A 9,450-nucleotide genomic window follows, 5' to 3' on the forward strand; every position below is an offset into this window, starting at 1 on the left:
TTACACACACAGAGATGCAGTGCAGGGAGCATATCACACACAGAAAGACCAGACTATGGCTAAAGTACAGATCTCTTTGGCTTGCTCACCACCTGCCTTTATTGGAAGGCACTTGATGGAGCCCTGCTCCATGCCCTCCTGCTGGATGGACAGACAGAAGGACGAGGCAAGGGGACAGACCAGCAGCTGAGGGAAGCACGAAACACATTTAGAACCCCAAGAGAAAGGTGTTCCCCCCAAACTACAGCCTAATTTCAAGAGATAAGATAGAAGATTTGCCAGAAAGCACTCTAGTTATTACTTGCAGAATTAGGTAAGGCACAGAACAATGATTCACATCTTTGCCCTCCCAAACTTCTGCAGTTTAGGAAGAATGGTGGGGAGATATTAATAAATAGGAAGGGAGCACCTAGTACTAGATTCACACACAGCCCACACGCTCATCAGCTGGCAGCAAGGGACAGACCCAGCCTCTGGCCACCCACCAGCCATGGCTGCCTGTATGGGGCTGCTGAATCACGGCCTGAACCTTTGATTGATCACCTGAGGCGAGCAATGAGTCAGCCACGGGAGCACAGGTGAAGGCAATTCACCTGTGCTGCAGGAAGGGGTGGAGCCTGGCTCCACCTCTCCTAGACCCATTTAAGAGCTGACTGCCAGTGGGGAAGGATCTCTCTGGAGATCTGCTCCATCAGGAGTTCATCTTTCAAGCTCAGGACAGGGTGAGTGACTTTCTCTCATTTCTCCAATGTAAATTATATTAGCCAAGCTCCTGGATATATATATATATATATATACACATACATACCATCTGTATATCCATTGATTAAACACTGCCCATGGGCAGAGGCAAAGCAGGCAGCCACAAAGGGCTCTTGAGAAAAATTACTTTTTCTTGCTCATGTTAACATTCATCATTCTACTGCAAAGGCAGACAGAAGACAAGTTTTTGTGGCCCGCCCTTCTCTGTACTGTCTGCTGTTGAGCAGATTTTAAGTTTCCAAAGGAACGAGTGAAGGTTCAGCAGTTTTGTGACACGATAGGCTGTCAGTAGAGACACCCGTGTCGTACACAGTCTCATTTGCTGACTTGAAACAGCCTGTCTGTTCCATCCAGTTGCTAGATTGCCACGTGTTTCCTAAAGAACCTATTTCCTGCACCTACTGGGAAAAGTATGAAAAGTTGTCCCTAATGATCGAAAAACTGTAAGACAGAGGGACTTTGTGTAGGTGTAGCTCAGAGAACAGCACTTTATCTTCCTCTCAGTCTGAGCTGAGAATTCATTCATTTCTACAGTATGTTTCAAATAGGAATTTGTTACAAGCAAATGAGTCTACCTTGTATATTGCTTCTTTCCTAGTTGCACATGCTGTACAAATGTCAGAAACCGTATGCTCTTCATATATCTGGACTGTTTGTTTGTGCACAGAAGGTTGTTTTTCATTTCTGCTGAGCTCTGCTGCAGCTATGATTGCTGATGTCCTTATCAACTTAGTCATTCATTTCACTTTTACAATGAGAGGAAGAGGAGAAGTGCACATTAACCATCTGGTAAAATAGCCTGTGAGTTAATAGCTTGTTGACCTGGAGTCATTCACATTCCATTCAATTTAATTCTTAGCATAATTATGAACGCTGATATAATGTAATATATACTCGATAGTTTTGTAGGAAAAAAACAATTGTCACTGTGCACTGAGATATTCTCTTTCCCTCGTGGAAAGCAGAGCGTTGTTAGTTTTCCCTGGAGCTTCCCTCAAATGGGCAAGGCAGGAGCTCAGGGAAAATTATTCCCCCTTTCTGGCACAAGCAGTAAATCTGGTACTAAAATCTGTAGATCTTCTGTAATAGCTCTTGAAAAGCCACCAGAGATCCCTCTGCTCCATCACTGTCCCTGGGACTGCTGCTGTGGTTCCTTACACCCTGTCGCTGGCTCACACACCACCCAGGAGACAGATTTGTTCTGCAGCCCCAGAGGCTTCATGGCATAGAAACACCAGGATATTTTTTGCTGGCTGCGAGGCAGCGCAGTGCCTGGCACGTGCTATGTAAGATTCCCTCGGGCTGCCATGCCCTGCAGCGATCCCTGGCCATGGGATAGCTCAGCCCTTAGGCTGGGGCAGTGATGGGAAAGTTATCCTCATGGGAAGTGTCCCGGAGCGCTCACTGCTCCAGCCGCTGCGCTGCACAGTGCTCAGGACAGGGCTTCCTTTCTAAGAGCTCAGTGCCCATTCTGCTTTTTCTTCTTACAGTTCTGAAGCTATGCTTTTTTGGGACACGTGAAGCCTCCCTCTTAAAGAAAAGAGATCTCACAGTAGAGCAGATTGTGCCACACGCATGAGGTACAGTGTGCTCCTTTGAGGTTACAGCCGATGTCATTTGGTTTGGTGGATACTATTTTGGTGACTGCTCTTTTTTGGAACTGTGTAATCATATGGAGGCAGCTTTTGATCTTTTAGCATATAATTAAACTATCTATTGCTGTCTCTTTCTACAGAATGACTGAGTGAATGAATGAAAGAAAATGTGCTGGGGGGAAAAAAAAAAACAAGCCGACAAACAAAGAAAAGCCTAACAACCCTATTTTCTCTGCTGGTTTACAAACCCTGAGAAAATCAAATGTAGAACCAAACGTTGTTCAGATTTCTATTTTGTCAGAGTTAATCTCCTCCTAATGTCTTAATGTACCCATACAGACATTCTAAGGAAAGATTCAGTATTTTAAAATTGTTATGGGACTTAAAATAAAGTATTGTAGGGGTATCATTTTATAAGTCTGCGTGGTTCTATGTTTAATAGGTAACTATTTAATTATACAGTGTATTTTTTAATATGTAATGTAATTACAAGGCTGTGTATTGAAATTAATTCTTAAAATGAAGAACTCATCTAAGTTTTCCAAATTTATTTTATTGTAAAATTCAGCAACTGCAATATTAGTCTTTAATAAATAAGATAACGCAGTCTGAACACTGCATGAAATCCCTATGTATTTCCAAAATTCTATGTCCACATAATATATCCATCCTTCCTATTGATTAAGCAGAAGTAACTTCCTGAGATTCAATTAAATATATGTATGCAGGTGGATAACCTATGAAAACATTAAATCCAAATTATCTATCTCTCCTTTTTAGCCACTTTCATGCTATTCTTATAGCACAAGCATTCTCTTGCAGGTGCTCAAGTACCGTGCCCTGCAGAGCGATCTGTGTGATTCATCCGGAGGCTCTGAAACATTCACTCCATTGGTCCAATTTCCCACATATCTGCTGAAATTAGTCAAGCACAGTTGCAGCTTGTCCTTTAAATGTTCTTATACCTGGTCTGCATTCACATTTTGTATAGATGAAACTATTTAACTTTTAGTAAAATACAATGAACTTATCTTTTGATAGGAAAAGCAGAAGGGAGAGGAGGTGAAGAAACCATTTTAATATGGGAACAAATTTCCGCATGAGAAAAAAGTCTCGATATGAACCCGCTTTGGTGGTGGGGGAGGAAAAAAAGCAACTAAGAACACAGCTTTTGAATACAACTTTTCAGACAGTGTCCAGTAACACAGGCAATGCTGGTTCAAGCTTCTGACGTGGACTTTTGCATCATTAGATCTGATGCATATGTACATAGGCTATAATAATATACTTGCAGAGCCTTCCCATACTGTATTAAGAATATCAACACAATGCACCAGATAGATATGTCTTTTTCCATACACTGACTTTCATGGTGCGCTATACCAGTTTGGTTAGGTATTATCACTGGTAAGTAATATCATGTGTGCTGCCAAATGGGCACCAGTACGCTTGTTTGAGATACAGACAGAACTGCAATTAGAGCCAAATCCTGTTTGTGACACTAGAGAAATTTTTTCCATGGATTCATTAGAAGGAGTATTTTTGGTCCTGATTGGCATACCAAAATTTCATATTGAATAGTATTAATTTAAATATTTGCAGTCAGAGATGTGAGGCATTTTCCTAATGCTTTCTTGTATTCTCATCTTTCAGAGAATGGTCATCATAGAATCAGAATGGCCTGGGTTGAGAAGGACCACAATGATCATCTAGTTTCAACCCCCTGCTATGTGCAGGGTCGCCGACCACCGGACCAGGCTGCCCAGAGCCACATCCAGCCTGGCCTTGAATGCCTCCAGGGATGGGGCATCCATAACCTCCCTGGGCAACCTGTTCCTGTGTGTCACCGCCCTCTGTGTGAAAATGGTCCTGTGGCTGTTGTACAAAAGGATCCCGTCATTCACCACCACACTTATTTTATCCCAGACTAACTCTTCCAAAGAAAGCTCTGGCTATGTAGAGAATTAAAGATTACTCTTATCCCCAGTACATATTTTTAATCCACAGCACAAGATAGAAGATGACTGGTTTCCCATGTGTTCTAAACCACCAGCATTTACAGTGGATTTTGTATCTCATAGTTTTCTATCTGGGGACAGTGACAAAATTATGCTATATGTGCTTAGCTTGTTGTCTGTCCTTGAAGAAGCAGATCTCTGAGAGATGAGACTGTACTTTAGCTGAAGAATGGTCTTTTCAATTCAGTTCTTCTCAGAGCTATAGCTCACTGCATAATTTTTATATTAATAAAAAAATTCCAGAACATGACAATATGTGATGTATCCTCCTTGGTTGTGACAGTGACGCCAAAGACAAATGTACTAACTCAAGTTCCTTTTCCTCTATTATTCTCACAGTTCCTAATCTCCTACTTATATGCTGTGCAGATAGTATTCTTTTTAAAAACAGATGGGAGCTCAGGAGGTGTCTCCGATCTTTCACCTGTACTTCAAAAGAGAAAATGCAAAGCTCTTATTTGTAAATCCCTGGTGATTTTTAATGGAGGCTGCTTTAGGAACACTGAGGGAAAGAAATATTCTAATTGGTTTTGTTTTTCAGTTGAAGAACAGTTCGTTTCCATGTTAAATGAAGTAGTGAAAACAAATAGTATGCCATCTGGCTAGCCTACCTGGATACTTTACCAGGAGGTTTTCAGATGTTCCCTCTGCTGGTTTTCAGCATCTTAAGTTCTATATTACTAATGTACTATATTATTAATGTATTTTCCTTACCTACTTGTTCTTCCCCGTCTAGGAGTTAACTTATTCCCTGAATTACAATTTGAAGCATCTGAAACTCTTGAATATATTTTTCCTGGGTATTGTTGGAGTTAGTTATTTTCCAAATTACAATCTCTCCAGTGTTTCCAGCATTCGCAGTAAATTGCTTATGCAGAGGAATAGGCTTCCATGTTATCTGTGAAGCTGATATTCTCCAGGGACAGGATAACATTGAATAGTCTTTATATGTATCAGTGAGACCTCATTCTCGGAACAGATTGTGACTGAAAGGAAGGCTTTAGCTGCTTTTACAGTGCCATGGTAAGATGTCATATGTTTTTGTTTAGACTAGTTTTTTTTTCTGCTCCAGTTTCTCATAGGAAGCACATACTGCAAAAGGATTTAACAGGGCTGGGAAAGTAATGAATTACAGATGTGAATATTTCATTAAAATATTTAATGCTGATTCGTGATTTTTATACTGTTTTTAACTTAGCAAAAAACACAAATACTTGTTCATAAGTTATTTTGAAAAGCATTGTGACTATGTAAACGAAACCAGAATGTTTTGTGAAGAAGCGTTTATGGTTATCCTGACAACAGTTTGTCATCTATTATTGATATTGAATGTGCACAGCCAACCCTAGGATAACTCGCAGATGTGACTTTCTAGGCACTCTGTAGACAGATAACAAACAATTTCTGGTGCCAAAAACCTTATGGTCAAAATCAGTATAATTTTACTCAACTTGTAACCGGGAAATAAGAGCTATATCGTGGGAATTAACCAACCTGTCACATAGTACTAATGGCACAGTTATGCATGATTGAATGGTTTGAAGGTAATTAATGGAGTGAAGTATAATCATATGCACAATTTCTCACATAAATTTAAATAATGCAGATAAGTTAGAATCCCTTTCCCAGGCTAAATTCATCAGCTACTGAGCATTCTAGTTTAGAGGGAGCAGACATGAGTTGAAAAAGAGAATGCCTTTGAGCAGCTAAGAGGACAACTGGGACCCTTAAACACCAAGCATTTGGAAGTAGGTGGGGAAAATAAAAAGAGTACCAAAGAGGTAATAGCAAGTTGCAGAAAGCATCTCAGGTAACAAGGGGTCCATCAGATTTAAATGCAAGGTAGAAAAGAACAACATTTATAATTACCTTACTTGAAAAATAAAAATAGATTGGTGAGGAAGTAGCAAGGTGGCTAAGCAGCCATTTTATTTGTTTTTATGGGGGAGGCAGATGGAGATCTGACTGAATCTGGGATTGTATCCCCGGAGGCAGTAGCAAGGAAACTAGAAAATATACAGGCATATAAGATATCTCATTATAAAACATCAGTGTCCCTTGGAGGAACCTAAACTCAATATATATACAACTGTGCTTTTTACAATTGAGTAAGAAAATCAATAAAGCTCCAAAAATCTTAAATAAATACATACTTGATCAAGCGACTCAAAAGAACTTCACTGAAAACCAAATGACAAGGAAGAAAGACCTGCATGCCAATGGGAAGAGCTCTGTCTTTTGAAGTAAAGTTGTGAGAATTCAGTGGGGTCTTCCCAGGGACATAAATTCAGGATTGCAGACTGTACTTTAGTTGTAAGTAAATCAATTTTTTCACTATATGAAAAACATTGAGGTCTCAGAGAGTATCCAGAGAAGGGCTGATGAGGGGTCTGCAGCACGAATCTTATGGGGTGCATCTGAGGAAACTAGATTGTTCAGTCTGGAAGACACTCAGGAGAGACCCAATCACTCTTTACAATGACCTGAAAGGAACTTGTGGCGAGGTGGGTATTAGATTCTTGAATGGCCTCCGTTGCACCAGGGGAGGTTCAGGTTGGATATTAGGAAAAACTTATTTTCCAAAAGAGTGGTTAGGCATTGGAACAGACTGCCCATGGAGGTGGTTGAGTCACCGTCCCTGGAGGTGTTCAAGAAACATTCAGTGTGGTACTATCGAACATGGTTTAATGGGTAACATCAGGGGTAGGTGGAGAGTTGGACTAGATGATCTTAGAGATCTTTTTCAACTTTAATTCTATAATCTTAAGGTGAAAAGCAAACACTTTTCCTTTAAGTTTATAATCAAATCTATGTGGCAAGAATGCTATTGCTGCCTTTGAAGGGATAGAGTGCAAAGCAAATACAAGTCTGCCCACAGTCAGTTGCAATCAAGACAAAATGAGTTTAGAGAGTCAAGGCCAATTACCCTGGGAAAGAAGACATGCTGAGGTAATCACTAAGAAACTTTTCCCATTATAAGAAGAGTTAGTAGTTAATGAAGGGGAAATACTGACCTGACTCTACCTGTGTTTCTCTGCTTCTACAGATGGTTTCCCAGTTTCTGAAACCTCTTTAACTGAAACATTTCTCACAAGGGCTAACATTGATAAGGTTACTGGAAGAGGCAGATGAAAAGAAGCATTGGAAATGCTTGAATGTTTCTGCAGAAGAAGACCTATGGAATGTGCCTTAGAAGAATTTCTGCTTGTTGTTGTTGCTCCTTTCACTTTATTGTTCTTTCCATATTGGCCTTAAGAGATGACCAAAGACGCAAATCTCCATCTGCAGCATTAGGACACTAATTTCATATTTTGCAGAGACCATCAGTAATATAAAGCCTACATTCATACCTGTTGTGGTTAGATACAGCTTTTCTTCTAAACAAATGAGAATAAAATTTCTTGCACCTTAATTCTCATAAAAAGTACAATGTTCAAGTGAAGGAAGGCTTTCTCACAATAAATAGGCCTTTGATATGTATAAAATAGATCAGTGTTTTGAGCTCACCAGTTGCCTTGTTTTTCTGGAGAAAAGAGAAAATTTCTTGGCCTATACCTCTTGCAGGGTAAGTCATACCATGAGGGCTGCTCTAAGTCTTCCAGTAGTGACCTGTCCCCATAATCTGATTCAGAACAGTGTTGGCCTTTAATATTGTCACATAATATTTAATATAATAGTTAAGTTTGACAGGAGATTTTTCCCAGCTCTTGGGATTACCCCACTGATTTTGGGTTGCAGGCATCCCTCAGAGACTTGCTTACATGCACCATTCTACATGAATCTAGACCTCTCAGTGACAAGCTCAGGTCAATCTATTTTCAATAATTGATGTATTATAAAAAAAAAAATGTGGTAAAGAGCAATGGGTTATACAGAGGAAGGCTTAGATGAAATACTTTGTAAAGGTCCTTACAATTATGGGTTAAACGTTAGTGTTTCTGACAAGAATAGTTCAAAGGCAGAGCCAAGATATACTTTCACACAAACTGTTCCAAGCCATACACAATTATCTGTCTACCATTACATCTCCCTGTAGGAGGCTGATGGTTACCATTCACTGAAATGTCATTTAAAAAAAATCATAAGTCTACTAAATGGAAATGCATTTGCTCTGAAGAATGTTCCGGTATTCACACGGGTTCTTAAACATTTTCATCTTAACAGCGAGTATGATACATGGCCATTGTAGACCACCTTCCAATTTAAGATTGAATAACATCTCTATGGCAACCACAACCACTGCTTACATAGAAAAATAATATTTCATGAACATAATATTCGTTGTTCGTTACAATAGGACTTAACAGCTGGATACGAAGAGAAAAATTCTGATTTTTTTTAAGCCTGATAGATTTTGAGCTTTTCAATTGTATTTTGGAAACTATTACTTGATACTCTATCAAGTTTGTTTTGGAATGGACTAAAAGATAAATATTAACATGTTGGATATTACTAGTGTGCAGTCACACAGGACATTCCTTTGGTGGATCATCCTTGATGGATAATCTGTGTCTGACTTACCCTCACCTGCCAGCCTCCAACTCCTGAGCCGAGTTACTGCAGGGGAGGGGTACACCAGCAGCTCCTCCACCAGCGTCCCAGTGTGACCAGTTTGAGCACTAGGTTCTTCCCATTGTGTCATCCATCCTTCCATGTGGGACTCAGACAAACTCAGAATTTCTGGGCAAACACACAAACAAAAGAAGCTGTTCTCAGCTTCCCTTTCTCACTGTAGGACGCATCAGAAAATGTTTCAAGGCCGTTTCTGGTTAGAATTCAGATCTCTGCTCTGCGAGGAGTTTGTGAGAGGTAACGGACCAGAGGAAGGGCTATTTACTTCAGATTTCATGTTCTAACAGGACGGCTACTTCAAACTCGGAAAAATTCTTGAATTATGAAAGAGCCCATTGAACACAGGAGCACAAACAAGGTATGAGGCAATTCAGAACGGTATTAAGCGTTCTCCAAGAGCTGAGAAAAGACCCAGCAAGCAGGTTTTCTCCAACCCACGCTCAACGTTTTTGTTTAGCAGAGGAATTAAGCACCGGAGATCCCCCCCACCCTCCGGTCCGCCC

The 9,450-nt window shown here is 40.2% G+C and overlaps 1 long non-coding RNA gene across 1 annotated transcript; it reads left to right on the plus strand.

The window, feature by feature from the left end:
- The first annotated feature begins 684 nt into the window (after positions 1-684).
- On the plus strand, positions 685-4,049 carry LOC104911660. The gene is made up of 3 exons (XR_794101.2): positions 685-722; positions 2,253-2,342; positions 4,011-4,049. It is a non-coding gene; the product is annotated as an uncharacterized LOC104911660 (long non-coding RNA).
- Positions 4,050-9,450: the final 5,401 nt, after the last annotated feature.

Source organism: Meleagris gallopavo, chromosome 7 (assembly GCF_000146605.3).
Source record: "Meleagris gallopavo isolate NT-WF06-2002-E0010 breed Aviagen turkey brand Nicholas breeding stock chromosome 7, Turkey_5.1, whole genome shotgun sequence".
NCBI classification, from domain to species: Eukaryota; Metazoa; Chordata; class Aves; order Galliformes; family Phasianidae; genus Meleagris; species Meleagris gallopavo.